This window comes from Phyllostomus discolor, chromosome 3 (assembly GCF_004126475.2).
Source record: "Phyllostomus discolor isolate MPI-MPIP mPhyDis1 chromosome 3, mPhyDis1.pri.v3, whole genome shotgun sequence".
Classification (NCBI taxonomy): Eukaryota; Metazoa; Chordata; class Mammalia; order Chiroptera; family Phyllostomidae; genus Phyllostomus; species Phyllostomus discolor.
The window spans coordinates 97,694,230-97,715,325 of NC_040905.2; the positions used below are offsets into that span (position 1 = coordinate 97,694,230).

General features: G+C 40.0%; 1 protein-coding gene and 1 long non-coding RNA gene across 7 annotated transcripts in view; one reads left to right on the top strand and one right to left on the bottom strand.

The window, feature by feature from the left end:
• The window catches only part of CALN1 (calneuron 1), a 487,378-nt gene that overhangs the window by 119,357 nt on the left and 346,925 nt on the right, over nt 1-21,096 (bottom strand). The gene's annotated exons all lie outside the window — the stretch shown is intronic.
• Nucleotides 17,438-19,693, top strand: LOC118499552. Its single transcript, XR_004902047.1, has 2 exons — nt 17,438-18,117; nt 19,302-19,693. It is a non-coding gene; the product is annotated as an uncharacterized LOC118499552 (long non-coding RNA).

Here is a 21,096-nt window from a genome sequence, read left to right on the forward strand (position 1 = left end):
GCTACACCAGCCAGGGCAAAACCTTTTTCTTTTTTTTTTTGGCTCATCAGTTTTTGTTAGTGTTTATTTGTTCAATGTGTGGCCCAAGAAAACTCTTTCTCTTCCAGTGTGGCCCAGAGACTCCAAAAGTTTGGATACCCCTGCCTCCAATATATTATTTTATCAATTGTTTAAAAAAATCAACATTCATTAGTTTTACACACATATCTACCACATTTTTCATCCTTCTTAGTGCTCTCCATTACTTTCTGAATTATCACTTCATTTTTCTGCCCCAAGAACTCTTTTCAGTGCTTCTTTTTAGTTCATGTCTGCTAGCAACAAAATCTCTCAGTGTTTGTGTGTCTAAAAATGTCTTTATTTCACCTTTATTTTTGAAGGATATTTTTATGGTTATGTATTTTTACAATGATTTTTTTCTCTTTCAGCACTCTAAAGATTCCATTTATTGTCTTCTGACTTTTACCACATCTATTAAAAAGTCAGCTATGAGTCCTTGTCACTCCTGTGAAGATACTATGGTTTCTTTCTCTGACTACTTCTAAGATTTTTTACGTTGTCCTGTGTTTTCATCAATCTTTCTATTAGGTACGTAGGTATGATATTCTTTGTACAGTATTTATCTTGGTTAAAGTTCCTGAAGTTTCTCCTCCAAAAGGACTGTATGAAATATTGCCTCAAAGCAGTGGCCACTCCTAAGCTCCAAACACACAACTGACCTGATATTTTCATCAGTGTTGAAGATTTTTCAGTTACTAGCTCTTTGGATATTGCTTCTGCCCAATTCTCTTTCAACTGTCCTTTGAATACTCCAAGTATATTCACATAAGTTATAGACTTTTAAATTATGTATTTCTGTATTTTCTATCATTTTTCTCTTGCTTCAGTCTGAATATTTTCTCTCATTTGTCTTCCAGTTCCTTTATCCTATTTTTGATGTGTCTGATGTACTGTTAAACCTATTTAACAATTTCAGTAATTGTGTTTTTCATTTCCAGAATTTTAATTTGAATCTTTCCTTAAAAACAGATTCTAGGCCTCTGGTAAATTATTCTGTCCTTTCATCAATTTTCCTGAACATGTTATTTTGAAGTCATTTCTCATAACTCAGATATAATTAACTTTGGGGTCTGGTTCCATTGTCTATTTTTCTATCAGTTTTGTTCATTTGGCCCCATTTCTTGCAATGTCTAGTTACTTTTGTTTCACAGAGGATTGAATTTTATTTTGTCGGGTAGATAGATACTGCATGGACCAATGTTGTAATTCAGTCAAAGACGTTTCATGCTCATCTCCTCACTATTAGAGAATATCCCTTTAAGAGTCTCCTCAGGGAAATAGCAAATATTCACCAGGGCTCCTCTTCACAAGCCCAGAGCTTCTATCTTTGTCTCTCAGGCACTGTGAGTCTGACAGTCTCTGATTGACTCTTTATCTTCTTAGAACTTAGAAACAAAGATATCTTAAATTGTATATTTGTAACTTAGGAGTTGGCAAATGCCTTGAGATAAAATTTCATGCAGTCCTTTGTCCTGGGATAGTGTCTTTTCAAGTTCAAGCTGACTTGGTATCCTTTAGCTTTGATTTTGTATATCTATCCCAGTAGGAATATCACAAGCTCAAAGCCACTGATTTCTGCTTAACCTTTATACTCATTGTAGTAAATTCTCTAGAGGTAAAATGCTGTAGCAAATATCAGGTTTACTTCAGTGCAGTAACCCTTCCTTCTGTGTTTTGGACCCACAAGTCTTAGTTACCATGGTTATATTCCAATGCCATCAAACATGTGAACTTTTTGTTCTTCATCCAGGTTTTATAGTTCTTTGTGATGGAAGTTTAGTCATACAAAATCACTCCATTTTATCTTCCAGAAATAGATATTTAAAGGAATTATTTTTAAAACAAGAATCCAAACTTCAAACATAAAAGAAAAAAGTCAGTTGATGTAATTATATCTGTATTGGGAATTTCTTCAACAGAAGATACCACAAACAAAGTTAACTGATGGGTGGGAGAGTGAGAGGCAGTATTTGCAACCTCTAGAACCAACAAACAGCTAGTACTGGACACTACAAGATAGGACACCGAGGACAAAAAAAAATGAGAAAAAATTGTGAATAAGCAATGCACAGAAATGTAAACCAAATCACAAGTTTATGAAGAGGTATTCAATTTAATGAGTGATTTGAGAAATGTGAATGAAAACAATGTTATACTATTTCATGATCATCAAACTGGTACAAATTGGAAAGTCAGGTAAATGTTGATGAGAACCAGGAAAGAAAGAATCTTGTATGCTGCTGCTGGTGGATGGCTTGGAGTAAGCACTCCAGAAATTAACCTGTTTATAACCTAGCAATCCTGTTTCAAAAAAATATATTCTAGGGACATTCACACAGGTCTATGAAAAAATGTGCATGAGGGTGTTATATCAACAATGCTAGAAGATTAGGGGTTGGGAGACATTGCAAGTGTCCATCACTGAGGAAGTAAGAGTCAACTGGGGATGATGTGTTTGATGGATTGCTATGAACCAATGAACTACAGGTGTGTTCAGGATCTTAAAACCATAATGGAGAATGGAAAAAGCAAGATGTAGAAAGATATCTATAGCAGCATGATGATATTCAAACACATTTTTAAAACACAGATACATGATAGATACAGTCCTGCAGAGTGCTTGGAGCTCAGGTTCTGTGTGTAGGTTGCCTGGATTGAGTCCTCACTCTGCTGTGTACTAAACGGGTGATTTTAGGAAACCAACTTAACATATCTGTGCCTCAGTTTCTTCATCTGTTAAATAGAAATAAGAACTTATAGCATTGTTGGGAAGATTATAAACAATGTATGTAAAAGCGCATAAAGTGCTTAGGACAGGGCCCTGGTAAATTCAATTGGTCAGCAAGAATTACAGTGGGGTTACATACCTATCAGTCTGTCATAAGTTGAAGATACCGTAAGTCAAGAATGCATTTAATGCACCTCACCTACTGAACAACTATAATAATATTTTGTATCAAAGGTTATATGAATAAGACATGATTAAGTAAAATAGGGATTAGTTGAACAAGCACTGTGATACCAGACAGTGGATCTGATAACCCAGATGGCTACTAAGTGACTGATGGGTGGGGAACATACATAGGATGGATTCACTGCGCAAAGGAATGATTCACGTTCCAGGCAGGATGGAGTGGGATGGCAAGAGATTTCATCACACTACTCAGAACAGCAGGCAATTTAAAACTTATGGATTGTTTATTTCTGGAATTTTCCTCTTAATACTTTTGGATCACCATAAACCACCAGGTAATTGAAACTGTGGAAAAAAATGTGCATGAGGGGGGATTACTGTATCTTAGTTAATGTGACTACACGATGAAATAAGCCAGGTTTATACATGTGGATTAAGAATCATAGAGATTAAGCAATTTATTTAAGTTACAATAAGAATTAGGCTAGGAATTGAAGCTTAAAATTTAACAATTTCCCTATGCCATAGTTTTTGGAATTCCTGAAAATATAATTGGAATTAAAAATAAAAAGAAATTGTACTGTAGCTATTTTTTTCCCTAAAAATCTCAACATAAATTAAACTGTTGTATACTACTATTCCTGTGACACCATTGTGATAGAAAAATCGCCAAGCATAAATGGCCCATACCCATTCTAATTCACCCCTTTTGGTGACTTGGCAGTGCCAACCTGTTGCTGTTGAAATGTTACTTGCCCTAAGAACCACTATTCAGACAGACTGAGCTAGCTTTCCTCAATGGTTCTTGGCAGTTTCTAGACCCCACCATGGTAGCCATATGGGTCTTGTGCCCTCCCTATCTTCCCAATACCTCTGAATCTACCCATCCTTAGGTTTGGGCTAAAGTAACCACTCTTCCAAGGAAACTTCCAGTCTGCCCACAGGATTCTTGCCTTCCTCTCTACTTAGAACTAATTTAGAAGGAAGACAGAAAGAAGTAGATGTGTGGAAGTTTGAGATGTCTAGTCCCAAAGCTAGACACCTGCCAAAGGAATCATGAATGATAGAGACTGAAGAAGCTTCAACGGGTGGCAGATGTGCTTTCTTTCTCTCCTTACCAGGAAGCAAGAATGAGGGCAGGGCCAGTGAGTGCTGGTACATTCGCTGAGACTGACTCCAAGATTTGTTCAGGTGATAATAAATCTCCCACACTCATGAATGACATAGTAGTGGAGCACAACAGGAAGGGGCACACCAAGTAACCGCCCCCTGAGGGAGATGGTAGGCATCACGGTGACTTAGCAAGGGGTCTAGGGAAGGTGTGAATGTCACCAGAGAAGGAGCTGCTCTCTTACATGGACTCTGCTGTGAGTCAGAGGGAGGGGGCCAGGTAGCCTTCTCCCCTGACCAGGTAGCAAAGGTTCCTCTTTGGGGCATGTGGCAAGTGAAAGCTGACTTGAGGGGTCTTCAAAATGCTCAATCTCTACATCCCTCCTGTGATGCGAGGAAGCCATGGCTATCTGACAGGGAATCACCATACCTGTTACTCTTGACTCTATTAGAATTTGTTTCCTATGCTATCCATTTGCCATTATTACAGTGTGGCCTGGACTGAAGGACTGGACATAAACATGACACACATCCAGAGAAAGGAAGCTGTTCCCTGACTGTCCGGCTGGGAAGCTCCTTATGAATAATTGTGCCCACAAGCTTTATCATGTATCCCAGGCAAGGGCAAGTGAACAGGGATCCTGGATGTGACTTGCTCCAACTCCATCATTTTACAGATGAGGAAGCTGAGGCAGAGGAGGGGTCCAAGGTCACACATGAATAGGTAGAAGGCTAGAATAGGATCCAAGTTTCTGACTCCCACTGCCATGTTTTTTGATATTACAAACAACCATTTTGTGAAGATACCTACTCTGTGCTTGCTGTTGTGACACTCCTGATCCATATAGTCACCAAGTCATCAGCCTTTGAAATCATGAGTTCAGTTGGGACACACCTCTGTTTAAACTCAACAGTGGCTTCCCACCACAGGAAGAATAAAACCCAAACTCCATATGGTGGCTCATATGCTCCCATCAATCTGCCCAGTCCATCCGCCCGCCTCAAGGTACTCTAGCCTGTCTGGCTCTCTTGCTGTTCTGGGAACATGGCAAGTTGTTTCCACCTTAGGACTTCATACTTGCTGTTCCTTCTACACAACATGCCATTCCCTTCATCAAGCCAGCTCTATCCTCTCATTCCCCAGCCATGCACTTCCTCTAAGAAGCCCCCTAACCAGCCATTCCTAATTTGCCCCCAGTCTCTATTTTATCACCCTGTTTTAGTTTCATCATAGCACTTATCAGTGAATGACATTTCCTTGTTTATTATTTGTCTCTCCATCTGTTTCATTCACTGCCAGTGCCTGACACCCACCTGGCACACAGTGGACTCTTAATAACTATGGGTTTAATTATTCTGTTAAAGATGACAAGCATGGCTGCCCCTGTGGCATAGCACACCTTTTTTGGATGGCATCCTGGATGTGATCAAAGAGCTCTAGCACCAGGTAGTTTCAGGAAAACACTACTTCTAGTGAAGGATAACAAAAGGAAGGCTTTTCAGCTTCCTAGAAAACTCAGCAAGCCATTTGGCTTATTAGAACATCTCAAAATATACCCTTTGAACTTGACGCTGTCTCATACCATTACTAAGACCAATATAATAATAACCAGAGAAGCCAGCAGCTTTGGCACACTGACTTGCTCTGACTGGTTCATGCTGCGCCAACATTTGAAATCAAAGCACTTGACTTGGAAATGCAGTCAAGTGACCTGAACAATTGTAGATCTTTTTTCTTTTCCATTTTTTTTCCCCTGTGTTCTAGTTTGTCAAACTGTTGCAGCCTTCTCCCCCTCCCACCTGGGAGGAAGATTCAACCCATCAATCACTTGCCCAAACTAACAGATGCAGCTGCTGATTGCAGAGGGAGAACTGGGGCAGGACCACCACAGAACAGAGTCAGCTTTCTGGGGCATTTCGAAGGAAAATGATTGCTTGCCGAAGCATGAAAAATTAACAGCCTAGCCATTCTAACATCTTCCTCCTTGTGCCTCAATCAAGTCACTGATCTGTTGAATTGGAAACGCTCGCTGACTGCAACTGCTAATTTAAAGAAGTTAGAAGCAACTTGGCAGCACCTTCCTGAGATACAAAATCCTCCTGTTCGGGGTCCTCACATTCTCGACTCCATCCCTGAGTCCTCAACATTCTCCCAGTAGCCTCCCACACATATCCATAAAAATTTCATTCTCCAGACATATCTGCCTTTCCCCTCCCTGCCTCCAGCTATAAGAGACCCTCTCAGCCCTTACCTGCACTATTGTAGGAGCATCCTGAGTGAAGCTCCAAGCTCTGGACCAGGCTACCTTACATGACCTCCTAGATTATTCTTTCTAAAACCAAGTTCCCACCATGCTCTTGTCAGCTTAGCACAGTGGGTTCCTGGCATTCTTTTCACCTTCACATTCCAAGTCCATCAGAACCTCTGCAGCTTCTTCTCAGCCTTCAAGTTACCTCTATAAAGTCTTCTTTGATACCTATAGTGGTAGGAAGTGCTCCCCTTCTAAACTTTCATAAATGCCTCTGTACTTCTTTTGTGCCTCAGTCCTCCATACTCTCTACCCTGATTTATCGATATTTATGGCTTAACTTCTCCACTTTGTTGCTCACCTTTGTGTCCTCCATGCAGCCTGTGCCCTGCCCTGTTTAAGTAGATGCTATTAACACACACTAGTGTTAAGAGAATGGGTTAATTAGTTTAAAGAGGTTAAATGATCACTGTAGGCCAATAAAATATCTGTATCATTGGTAGGGGAAAGATGTGGTTGTCTCTTTTTCTCTTTATACATTCAAGGTTTTTCTGAAACTTCTCTTTCATTTTATTGTATGTTATTCTTTTCATAGTACTTTTAGCTTTCTAAGGTGTTTTCACATCTGTTATGGCATTTTATCTGCATAAGAATTCTTCCAAGATGTGTGTAAAAGGGTTTTTGAACAATTGTAAATAAAATTTCTGAAGGAATAACTATATATTGAATATTGTTTAAGTGCCAGGTATTGTGCTGGTACGAGGCATCCAATAATTAGCTGGGCTTGCAGGGTTAACACTGAGACTGACAGGTACAGGAGCAATTTTCACATCATTATGCAAATTATTTGATGGTGGTAGGCATATGTTTCTATAGGAGTACATAGGGGGGACTGCTCGCTGAGAAGAAGTGAAAGCTAGTGACAATCTTGAAAGAGAGGGAGGGGCTAGCCATGCAAGCTGGAGTTGGCAGTGCAGAAAAAGAAAAAAAGAAAAAAAAAACATAACCCAGGCCCTAAGGTAAGAGAAACTGGCTAATTGGAACAACTAGAATTAATTCATTATCACTAGAGAATCGAGGGTAGAATGGGCATGAAAAGTGATTGCTATTTTTTTACAGCAGTTATTATTAAAATTTTTCTACTGTGTTACTCTGTCTCTAAAGTGAGGCTTTGGCTCTCTTTCCTCTCCCGCCGTACCACACATTTTCTCCCTTTCCATGTCCCCATTCTCCAAATACAGTTATATTGTGATTTTGTTTAGATCGATATTCAGTATTTACACACAAATCAGAGCCTTACCAGCTGACCTCCAGACTTACAGCCTGAAGGAGATTATCTCTGCTAAACCATAAACATGTGGAATAATAAAATATCCATCATATATGGCTTTGTGAGCTTGTGGCTGTTTGTTGTGTGGCAAAATCTGGCTCACACAACAAACATTTCACATGTTTGAAATGACTTTATTCTATCCCTATGCTTTATTGATAATTTGGCTGGGCATAAAAATCACAGTTGGAATATATTTCACAACTTGAAAGTATTACTTCATTGTCTTCTGTCAATATTTGAGAAATCCAAAGCCATTATGATTTCTGACCATTTATGCTTGATTTTTTTTTTTGGTCAGATCTTTATTTTGCTCCCACTGTTCTAAAATTTTACAGTTATGTGACATGGCATTGATTTATTTTCATCTATTGTGCCAGGTGTTCAGCAAGTGTTTTCAATCAGGAAACTCATGTCCTTTAGCTCTGGGAAATTTTCTATGATAATTTCATTGCTGAGTACTTCCCCCTCTGTTTTTCTTTTTAATTCTCCCTAGAAAATCCATTATTAAGATGTGGTACCTCCTGGACTGATTCTGTAATTTTAAAGAAAAACTTTTTTTTGCCTTTTTTCTATATCTTTGATATTTTGGTCTGTTTGGGGGGGAATCATTTCCCCAATTTTATATCCATTTCTTCTACTTTTAAAAATTTCTGCAGTCATAGTTCAAAACATTTTAATGGTTCTTATTGTTTTCTGAGTTTTCCTTGAGAAGTAGCATTGTGTTCTTGATTCATGGGTGCAGCATCTTTTCTTGTCTTGCTAAGGATATTCATGGTCATTTTTTTCAACTTCTCTTCCCTTTGCAGAAACTGTTTTCTCTAAGTTAATTTTCTCCTAATTGTTTGTTTTGGTCTCTATTTTCCTACTCCCTCAGGTGAATAGCAATCTTTGCTTAGATAATGCTTCTGCTCAATTTGTTCCCAATGCTCCTTCGGATACTCCAATCATTCACATGTTACAGAGTTTTAAACTATGTCTTTCTATACTTTCTATTACTTTTTCTTCATTTGTTAGAATAATAAAGGTAAGTAACATTTACTAGCATAGTCAGGTCACATTCTAGGTGCTTTGCAGTTGACTACACTGCAACCCAAAGAGACAGGTTGTGTTAGCACCTTGCTTTACACGTGAGGAAACAGAGGTCAGAGGCATGAAGCAACTTACCCAAGGTTATAGGCTAGACAACTAGAATATGTTGGCATTAGCATCCTACATCTAGTCCCTTTGCTAGAACTTTTGTGTAGATGAAGCATTTGTATTTCCTTTAATTGTATCAACTCAGAGAGCCAAGACATTAGAGGTATCATAAATACCTCATTTTTGACATATTTGGAAATTAAGGTTCTGAAGTACACCAAAGCTTGTTCACAGCCACTCACCCCATTTCCTGGCCTACTCAGCTCCTCAGCAGCCTCAGCTACCCTCTCTGTTGTCTGCAAGGAGAAATCTGGGTTTCCCCCCAGTTGTAAGAAAAGAAGCCTTTCTACAGGCAGGTACCCAAAGAGAGTAGAAGCAGAAAACACCCTAGAATTTTCTTTATTAATGGTGATGATTATAGAATTAATGCCTTACATTTTATTAACAATTACTTCTATATCTAATATGTCTGCTTCTTGCAGTGTCCTTAGGTGGTAGCTACGGAAATGGACTTTTTTACCCATTTGGTTAGACAGGAAAGTGAGACATAGGTTTCATACATTATTGAAGGACTTTATCTTTAATGATGGGAGGAAGATAATAAATTAACAAAAATATATATATATTTTTATTTTTAAGGCAGGACAAGGGGGACAAAGAAGGCCAGGGGAGGGCAAGGAGATGCTACAAAGATCTTTCTACTATGTGGGCAGAGACTTGAAGAGAACAAGGGAATGAGACCTTAGGTGTCTGGGGGAAGGGTTTTCCAATAGAGGAAATGGCAAGTACAAAGGCTCTGAGGCAGGTACCTGCTTAGTGTGTTTGAGGGGCAGCAAGAGATCCAGTGTGGCTGCTGCCGAGTGACAGTGAGAGTAGGAAGAAAGGTAGCAAATGCACACCATAGAGGGTTTTGGCTTTTAAACTGGCTGAAAGGAACAGCAAAAGGGTGACATAATCTGTCCCACATTGTAGCATGATGACTCTTGTTGTGATGATGTAGGGGAGACTGGCAAACACAGAAGAAGAAAGACCAGCAAGGAGGCTATATTAATAGACCAGGCAACAGACAATGGTGGCTTGGACCAGGAAAAGATGGGGAGAAGTGGCCAGAGTCTGGATTGGTTTTACTGGGACTTGCTAATGGGTTGGATGTGGTGTTTGAGAGACAAAACCAGCAGTGAGGATGTCACTGGACTCTGGGGAGGTCTAGGGAAAATGTCTGGATGTATAAATTTGAGGGCCTCCAGCATACAGAGGTATGTATATATGTGTGTATATCTATAGGCATATATGTATATATGTATGTATGTATTTACTACAGAGGTATTTAAATTTCTGATCATGTGTGAGGTCTACAGTGAAATGAGTCCAAGGGCAAGAAGAGTCAGGGCCCTCCAGGGTTTAACAGCAAGGGGTGAGGAGCACTCAGCAAAGGAGATGGAGTAGAAGGTGACAGAACGGAAGTCGAATCCTAGAAGCCAAGTCAAGGAGAGCAGTGTGGCCAGCTGTGCCAGAGCTGCTGAGAGGCCAAGAACTGACCATTGGATTTAGCAACATAGAGGGCATCAGTGACCTTGACTAGGGTTGTTTGCAAAGCTATAGGAATGAAAACTAGCCAAACAGAGTGACTTCAGAAGTAAATGGCAAGGAAAGGATAAGTGGCAGTAGTGAGCACAGACTCACTACTAGTGTTTGGAGGGTTGGAGAAAAGAAGGAAAATGAATTACAAGCTGGAGAGGGCAGAAGGGTGAACAGAGTTTCATTTCTTGTTTCCTTGAATGAGAGTTGTCTTTGCATGTTTGTATCTTCTAGTGAATGATACAGTGGAGAGGGAGAGGCTGATGAACATTTTACATGTTCTTATCTCTAAGTCTCAAAATGCTCAGTGAGGTAGACATGATCTCTATTTTGTAAGTGAGGGCTGTGTGTGAATGAATTTAAAGATTATATAGTAAATGGTGCTCCTGGGGTCCAAACCCAGGTCTCTTGGATACCCATATGAGTTCTTTTCCCACAATTCTGCATGGGAAATGGGACATGCACATCAGTTTCCTTAGATTCCAAAACTAATTAATCAGTGTCAGGTTAGGATATGGGGAGGACCGAAGAGATTGAGGGTACCCTGGCTCAAGAGGCCGTGATGCTATGGAACTCAGGAGAACCACCAGGCTGGGAAACAGATTCTAGTATGATTCGGCTATGATGTACTAAAGGAGAAGTGTGAGAATAATTGCCCCCAGGGAGGAGAGTCAGAAATACAAAATATTTCAGAAGGACCCCTGGCTGGTGTAGCTCAGTGGATTAAGCTCGGGCTGTGAACCAAAGTGTCGCAGGTTCGATTCCCAGTCAGGGTACATGCCTGGGTTGCAGGCCATGACCCCCAGCAACCGCACATTGATGTTTCTCTCTCTCTCTCTCTCTTTCTTTCTCTCTCCATTCCCTCTCTAAAAAAATAAATAAAATCTTTAAAAATAAATATTTCAGAAGGGCTTGGGGGCTCAAGATTGAAAGACAACTGTGGAGTCTGGCACCTGGTTGTCCCAGGTGACCATAGGGCAGGCAGCTTTGGTGAAAGCTGCCAGCATGGAAAGTGTGTCTGATAGCCTTCTATGTCTGATTTTTTAATAGCAAACTAGAACCCTCTTTGTGATAGATGGGGTGATTGGAACACTGTATACCGTGGGGGAGGAGATACAACCAAGGCAAAGGCTGCAGATTCGGGTGTCTGAACTTTTTATTGTTCTGTGTTATTCTCATTCAAACGTTTGATTGAACTTAGTAATGCAGACAACAGCGAGTCAGGAGCATTTATGTATTTTTTTTTATAGTTAGTCCTTTTATCTCCCTTTATGCGAGCTTTACAAATTGGTGGGGAAGAATAGAGACTTTAAAATTAATCATCTTGTTGTTATGTCACTGAAAGTTTTGGTCTGGACTCTCAAGCAATCTAGCAGCCACTCCCAGATTTGATTGACAATCCTTTTTCATTTCTGTGAAAGAATTTTGATTTGCTCGTTTTGGTGAGGTTGATAGAGGTAGGTGGGATGGTGACTCTTTGATTCATGATTAAACCTAATATTTTTCTTGACTGCAAGAAATTTATTGTTGTTGGTTCTGGAAAGGTTGAAGACATGAAGAAATATGATCTAAAAGCATGGAAAGTAAAACAAAAGTTTTAAAAAATAAAACATGGATAGCCTTTTGCAGTAGGAAATTCAGGAATAAATATTTCACCCTCTGAAAACTCAAAGCCCAAAATGACACTGCTCCCAAAACTTGACCTTCATTCTCAACCCCACTGTGCAAGGCCCTCATCCCACTGTCACCTACACCGACCACAGCAAACCTCAGTGCCTTCCTCAGCTTACAAATCTCAAGCCTCTGATTAAGTAACTTCAGTTCTCAGGCACATGAACATAATTTCTAGGAGGTGAGTTAGACAGAAATGAGCTAGTTGATACTCTGTATTTCTTTTTTTTTTAGTTGTTGATTTTAATTTTTTTTTAACAAGAAGGAAAAATAGCACTGTTGTCACTTTAAGACTGGGAAATTTTTCTTTGAATCTAATATGGGATCTTTGGTGCCTGCCTGGGAAGTCTGTGAGATTGCACTGATCGATGAGTTTATCACTGTACCCTGCATCTCCTGCAGTAGTTTGTCTTTTTCATCCTATGTAATATTCCAGGGACAGAGTACACCATGATTTATTTCTTCACTCCTTTTGATGGATATCTGGGTTGGCTCTAATTAAGAGCTGGAATAATGCTGCCTTCACACTGGCACTTGTGGGTCTTGGTGTTGTGTGTGCTCTCCTCGATAAAGCACATAATGAGAGGTGTTCTTGAGTGTAGGTAGGCACAGCATAAGAAGACAGTAACAAAGAATTTTCCAAAAAAATTATATTTCCCACTTGCATGAAATGAGAGTTCTGGCCACTCTGTATCCTTGCCGACATTTAATATAGCCTCCCTTTTTCATTTTAATCATGCAAATAAATGTGTAGTGGCATTTCACTATGATTTGTTTGATTCATCAATATTTTAATTTAACTGTTTAAGTGAAATTATAAAACTTCTTTTTCTCCTTGTTAAAAAAAAAAAGAAGAAGGGAGGGAGGGAGGAAGGAAAATGGAAATGTATGCTGATAATGCTCCATTTGCCCTCCCTAACCCATTCTCTGCACCTCTCTGTCCTGGACCCTGTGGGTTACATCTCCTAGACAACCCTGCTACTGCCTTCTGATTGGATTGGGCCAATGGGAGACACAAAAACAGGAAATCTTAGAGCTGTAGCAGAGAGAGGTTGGGGTGCTTCTCTCCTGCTCACTTCCTGATAGGACTGTGCTACACTGGCTGTGACAGCTTACATTAGGTGGCACCTCCTCCAGTTCTAATGAATTCCAGTAACCCTTTCCTTTCAGCCCTTGGTAGCAAGGTGGGTGGGGGGTATCTTCTAGCCACATCAGTGTTGAGAGCCTTGCAATTTCCTGTGTGTTCCTTTAACCTGTCTATGCTATGTAGACAGTCTCTTCATTAATGCCTCTTGATTTGTATCTGGGTCCATTCTGCTTCCTCATGAAATTCTGATACAAAATGCAAGTGATGGAGAAGCAAACTAGTATAGGAATAACCTTAATCAACTCATATATGCACAAAACATTGTTAGTAGAAGCCAATTACTTGCAACAAACCTCACAACCAACACTGCCTCCATGTTGAGGAACCACTGACTGAGACCCAGTCATATTTGGTCCCTCTGTGCTTGCTGCTTACATCTGAATAGATATTTTGGACTATATAAAGATTGAATGTGTCTCCTCATTTCACCCTTTACACTGGTGAGATAGGGGGCTCAGAAGAATAAGATTGATTAGGAAGACTTCAAATTCCACTAGAAACCATTCATTATTCAGTGACCTTTCAAAATTCCATATTGGGCACTTTGAGGAAAAGATTTCTCATCCCTAGCTTATCTACATATTGCTGGAAGTTTAAAACTAGTTTTATTTATAGTATATGTCATAGCAAATGTGGGCCTCTCCCTTCTAGTGGCTTGTCAGAGATTACCAGAACCCCAACCCCCCAAAAAAGACCAACCCTGGTGAGGTGAACAAAGTGACAAGGAAAAAGTGAAATCAGAAGAGATCAGCAGAGATCTCATCAATTCAACACTTAATCAAATTTCTAGTAACCTTGAAAGATTAAGGAATAATAAATCTTTATATAGAAGGATCGAAGAATAGGCTTTCAAACACTGTAATGAGGACAGGTCTAGACATAGGTATCCAGTGTCTGAAAGTGGTATTGAAGTTTTGGAATCTCAGATACTTAGGGAAATGTAAAAGTTTACTCTTCCCAGTGTCACAAATTAAGATCCCCTGCCTCAAACGGTAGGCTCAAAGTAACTTTCTCTTTCCTCCTTCCCCTCTTCATCTCCAAATACCACTCCCTTTCCCTTAAACCCTGGTCACATATGCTAAAGTGTTTGATATGCATATCCCTTTTTAACAACAGTTATAATAGATAACACTTATGGGGCACTTTCTCTATGTTCTAAATACTTTGCCTACCTTAACTCATCTAATCTGGATAACAACACAAGGAAGTATCACCATTTTGCAAATAAGAAAACTGAGGCACAAAGATTAAGTAACTTGCCTAAAATAAGCAGTGTAGGTGGTGGAACTGTGATTTGGGCCCCTGAAGCCTGACTCCAGAGTCGATGAGCTCATACCTTCTGATACCCGGCCTCCAAGTATGTTATATTAAATGTCCGTGCACTTTAAACTACATAAATGTGTCAGCTATAAATCTCATTGTTTTTCTTACTTTTTTTTAATCTCAGCTGTCTAACAAAACTTCAGGTCTCGATTCTCTACCCAACAACCCTTCCGTGCTGAAGGGTTTCATGCTTTCATGAATGTAGGACCTGTACAATCAGTCTCAAATCTCTCAGGTGACAAACAATGGAGATTCAATTCTCAAACAAATCACTTCTTGAACAGTTTTCCAGAACAAGTTAAGTTCGAGAACCTAGGTCCCACTGTATTTCACATTATACATATATATTTACTCACTTCCTTAGGGATGGACACCTAGACTATCTCCAGCTTAGTATTACAAACAGACCACAATCAGCATCCTCCTGCATGCACTTTTACAGTTCTGTGTGAGAATGTCTCTAGAAAAATACCCAGGCTGGGAATTCTGGCTACATGTGTACTTAATGTCATTAAGTACTTACAGATTGCCTAAGAAACTTTTTATTTTATTTTATTTTTTTTATTTAATATTTATTGAATTGTTTTCCATTGCCATTTAGTCCCCTTACACCCCCTCTCCCCAGCAATCACCATAATGTTGTCCATGCCCATGAGTCCTTTTTCCTTTTTGCTCAATCTCTCTACCCCCTAACCACCACCACCCCTGTCACCCTGTTCTCCATCTATAAATCTGTTCCAATTTTCCATGTGAATTCAGTATGTTCATTAGATTCCACATATGACTGAAATCATATGGTACTTGTCTTTTTCTGACTGGTTTATTTCACTTAGCATAATGTTCTACAGGTCCATTCATACTGTCACAAAAGGTAAATTTTCTTCTTTTTTGTGACTGAGTAGTATTCTATTGTATAAATGTTCCATAGTTGTTTTATCCACTCATCTATTGTGCCATTTTATTGTCAGACTCTGTTCCTCTGTTTTTTTTTCTTTCTTTCTTTATCTTCTCTTTCTTCTTCCTCTTAAAGCAAGCCCTTTAACATTTGTTGCAGTACTGGTTTGGTGTTAACAAATTTCTTTAGCTTCTTTTTGTCTGGGAAACTCCTTATTTCACCTTCCATTTCAAGTGACAGACTTGCTAGGTAATGTAGACTTGATTGTAGGTTGTTGCTTTTCATCACCTTGAATATTTCACACACTCCCTTCTGGAATGAAATATTTCTGTTGAGAAATCAGATGATAGTCTAATTGGTACTTCCTTGTATGTAACTACCTGCTTTTCTCATGCAGTTTTTAGGATTCTCTCCTTGTCTTTAAGCCTTGTCATTTTACTTATGATGTGTCTTGGTGTAGGCCTCTTCGGGTTCCAACTTGTTTGGGTCTCTCTGAGCTTCCTGGACTTGTGTGTCTTTTCCTTCACTAGATTAGGGAAGTTTTCAGTTACTATTTCTTCAAATACATTTTCAGTTCCTTGCTTGCTCTCTTCTCCTGCTAGTATTCCCATAATATAGATGTTGTTATGCTTCATGTTGTCCAAAATGTTTCGTAAGCTCTCATTTTTTTAAATTCTTTTTCCTTTTTGCTTCTCTGCCTTGTGTTTTTTTCCTACTTTGACTTCCAAATCACTGATTCAGTCCTTTGCTTCATCTAACCTATTGTTTATCCCTTTCAGCGTATTATTTATTTCAGATAGTGCATTCTTTATGTTTGGTCCTATTTTATGGTTTCTATGTCTTCTTTCATGCTGTCAAGTATCCTTATAATCATTACTCTAAGTTCTCTATCTATAAACAAATTGGCTTGCTTCCATTTCATCTAGTTCTTCTTCTCAGGAATTTTCTTGTTCTTTCAATTGGGGCCTGTTTCTTTGCCATCCCATATTGGCTGCTTCTTTGTATTTGTTTCTATGTGTCAGGTAGATCTACAAAGATCCTGGTATAGGCCTTTGTCAGAAATGGCTTGTAACTGGCTCTGGTCAACCTGTTTGGAGCTATCAGTGATCTACAGCTTGTGGATCCCTCTTCTGAGACTGTTTGTGTGCAGAAAGAGCAAGGGTACATACCAAGGCTGGCTTTGGCCCTGAAGAGGGTCAGCTCAAGTCTCATAGAGGTCCCAGAGATCTGCCTTAGTTGTAACCTAATCAGTGATAAAGCCTCCTGGCCTAATCAGCAGTGCAGCTTAAGCTCCACAGGGTGGGCCATAGTAATTCCTGTGGGTGGGGCTATTGCTTCCCCTCAGGCTAATGCCACTTGGAGAGGAGTGCTCTGCCTGAGGATGACAATCTCTGAAGTATGGGGAATGACTCAGTACAGGGATCCTGGTGGCTGTTCCTTCAGTTCTCTCCCTAGAGCCACCAAACCCAGCTCTCCCAGAGTGTCTCCACTCCACTCTGTCCTCCCTCTGCTAGAGCTCAGTGTAAGTGGTTGCAAACAAAAATTTGTGCATTGGCCCTTTAAGAGGCTATCTGAGTCTCCAGCTGTCTCTTCCTGGAAGACAGAATGCAACTTTTCTCAGCTGGCTGTTATCTGCAACTTTTCATAGCTGGATGTTATCAGGGTTCATTTCTGGCTCTAGTGTTGTAGTCTAGGGAGCCTAGCTTGGGGTTTAGACCCCACACTTCACAGGGGGAAACCTGGGCCACTGAACTCTCCCTCTGGAACTTCAGTTGCCACCCATGGGAGCCTAGGCAGCCCTCTTGTGCCTCCTCTGCACTCCCTACTAGTCTCATTGTGGCGAAGTGATTTTTTCTCTCCAGCTAGTGTTCAGTTGGTTATTTAGACTGATTTCTCTACAATTTAGTTGTAATTCCAGATTGGTCCTGGGAGGAGGTTAGTGTAGCTTCCACTTATTCATCCACTATCTTGGATCCTGCCCAAGTAACTTTTTAACTGGGTCAAGGAAATATTCATTCATTTCATTCCTACTGTGTGATAGGCGCTGAACTAGGAAATAAGGACAAAAAAGATGTGGAAACTAACACATTGAGTTTAGGGTCTAGTCAATTTAAAAGTGTTTCCTTTAGACAGAAAAAGACAAATATTGTATAATTTTACTTATTATGTTCAATCAAAAAGAAACCTAAACTCATATATAAAGAACATAAATTGGTGATTACCAAAGATGGGGATTGGGGTGGGCAAAATGGGTTAAGGTGGTAAAAAAAAAAGTGTTTCCATCAATTCCATGGGTATGAGTATGGCCCTGAACTATCTTGTTCTTGCTGTGAGCATTAATATCATTTTCAAAAGGACAACTCTTTATTCCCTTCTAAATATAAACACATTTAACTTATTGAGCATTTCATTAAAAGAGAAAGCCTGTTTTCTTCTATATAAAGACTGGGCTTCTGAAACAATATTCTAAATGAGGTAATCTTTAGATATAGCTCTTCAATACTGACCAATACAATATTCTACTACTCCATCAAAAAATCTGTAAAGAATAAGATGGTGTTAGAGATTAGGTTGAACTCAGAATCAGCACCAAACACACAAAAAAATCTGAGTTTGTAGAAATAATTTTTGGGGACTCAGGGAAAAAGAGAAATGTCTTCTGGCTCACACATTTTTAAAAGTGTGCCTTTAATTGCTAATGTTACAGAACACAACAAGGGGGGCCTGGATGATATACTATTATTGAAAGAAGGCCCTGGGTCCATTATGTCCGCCGCCAGAGGAAAGACATCTCTCAATGCCAGAGATTTGTGAAAAGGAAAGGAAATGTTTATTTAATGCTATACAAACTTAAAGTAGTAACCTAATGTCTTCACCAAAATCCCAAAGTCCCTAAAAACACCCACAAACACACAGTCCTTCCTTCCTTCCCCCTTTGCCCAGTCCAGAGTACCGTATCTCAGGAAAGGAAATAGAAGTCCATGGCTTAGGTAGTCCTCTGGTTCTTCCCAGTTAGTACTCGATCTCGACTGGGAGAGCTCCCTGGGTTCCTGGCACCCTCAGCTGAGTCGCCGGGATTTCTGCTAAAACCAGGTGGTGGTTCCCCCTTCTAAAGCTGTGGGGGTCCCCACTCTGCCAGGCTGCGTGGTTCTCTCCTCCAGGGCTGCCGCGTGGTTCCCTCTCTCTGGGATGCGGGAGTCTCCACTCTGCTAAAGACGCGTGGTTCTCTCCCTCAGGGCTGCCACGTGGTTCTCCCTCTCTCAGGGCTGCAGGAGTCTCCACTCCATCAAGTCCGCGTGGTTCTCCTCCTCCCAGGGTTGCGCATGGTTCTCCTTCCTAAAGCAGCATGGTTCTCCTTCTCAATGGCCGCCAAATCTGGGTTTTAAATCCCCCCAGCCAATCTTCCTCTGCAGCCTCATTTCTGACTCCTCCCACACTCGGCTTCACATGCCAGAACTTGTATCCTTCCAGCTTTACTGGGCTGCCATCATGAGTCTGGGCAGGTGTGGCCCCATGTCCTGGAGCCAATCCTCTCTGAGCTCCCATACAGGCGCTCTACTCAGGGGACCCACCCCCCCAGTTACATCTGGGTGGGAAAGTTACTTCGATTCCCCTGGCTTAGAGCCGATCACAGCTATTTAACATATCTAAGCGACCAGCCCAAGGCTATAGATATGTTAAATGAACAAGCCAGAGGTTAGCTGCAAGGCTGTTGCTATGCTAAACAGCTCTCAATGGCCCTGCTCCATTTGTCCCTTCCCCCAACCCACACCCTGGGGGGGGGATGGAGACATCCCAAAATCTCCTGGACACCTTAAGTTCTGGACCCCATTTCAAATGCCCATTTGGGGTCCCCCCTCTTGGCTGCACCCTGTAACACTAAGATGCTATTGAACCTTCTGTAAAGGAAAACTAAAGACTTCCAGTTGCCAACAACATGGTTTTACTGTCATGAGTCAGGAGTAGCTTTAACAAACATCAAATTCATTCTACAAAGAAGGACTTCAGACATACCATTAAAAAACAATAATAACAAACAGTAAGTGTGTTTTAATGGCTTCTAGCTAACTTCCTATGTAGGAAGTCACCTAATTCATTTTAGAGGACCATTTTCAACCATTATATCTATAACCAAAACCACATAGCTCAAAGTTCAATGCTGGGCATATGATAAGGACCACTTAAAATATGTCTTAATTTAAATTATTGCAGCCATGTTCTGTGATGTAAAATGGAGCACCAGGATCCCTCCTTTGAGTGACCTTCAGATAATTTTGCAAGGATAACTGGATATTTACAAGCTCATTGTAATCTTCCTTGGTCTTCTTTGTGAGGAAAAAGAGGGTAGCTTTCCAGTCAAGAGTGCGTGCTTCTTAGAGCTTTCAACTGTTAAAATATGGAGTTCTGTATGTAACCATCAACAATATCCACCTGCTTTCCAGGTACTATCCAAGAGTGTAACCTTGAATTCAACACACACAGAACTTAATAGAAATCTGGTTGATAAAATTTCTATTTTTTCAGGTTAACCTGAAGAATATACAGTTTATCTCTTCTCTTGTAAAAGACCTGATAAATATTTCAGGTTTGATGGGCCTTATAGTGTCTGTCCTGATGACTCAACCTCCCTATTGTAGGGGGAGAGCTGTGATAAAACAACGCAAGTTAGTATGGCAATGTTGAAGTAAAATTTATTTACAAAACAGATGGCAGGCTAGGCTTGGCCCATGAGCGATGAGCTGTGGACACCTACTCGTGGTCAATGGTCCTTAACATTTGGGAGGTAAGTGGTGTGCATTGTCTTCTTTGAAAGTCTGATGAAAATTATAGTTCCTCTCTTCATAACAATTCAAGTAGATTAATTTTGTGTGCAACTTTGTAAGTGTAAGAACCGCCCCCCACACCAAGTCAAGAAGCTTTCCTGAGATGCTCTATAATTGGTCGCTGAATTATGTCAGAAAAACAGAGAAATTATGCACTTGGTGAAGCTTCCCCAATACAATGGCACTGACTTTCTTTAAAAGCTGTTTAGGAAAGATATCTTTTTTAAAAAGATACTATTTATTTATTTTTTAGAGAGGGAAGGGGGAGAGAGAGAGGGAGAGAAATATCAATGTGTGGTTGCTGGGGGTCATGGCCTGCAACCCAGGCATGTACCCTAACTGGGAATTGAACCTGCGACACTTTGCTTTGCAGCCCGAGCTCAATCCACTGAGCTATGCAGGAAAGATATCTTTGAAGTTCATTTATAGGTTTATTCCAATAATGTAACAGACAAACTGTTCAAAATTGACACAATCCAAATATTAAACCTAAAATGATAAAATGCACAGAAGAAAACATAGGAGGTCCTGAGTTAGACAAAGATTTCTTAAATGGGACACATAAAACACAAATCATAAAAAAATAGCAAGTTGGAAATCACAAAAACTTAACATTTTTTTCAAAAGACATTGTTAAAACAATGAAAACATAAGCCATAATCTGGCATAAAATATTTGTAAAACAAAAGCCTGTTTAAAAATAAAACACTGTCAGAGTATATGAAGAACTCCTAAACTCAATAAGAAAACAGGCAATACAATAAAAAATAAGAAAAATACGTGAACATACATATCACTAAAGAAGATTAAGCAAATAAAAAGAAAGCAATGAAAGTCACAGTGCCATATCAGTATT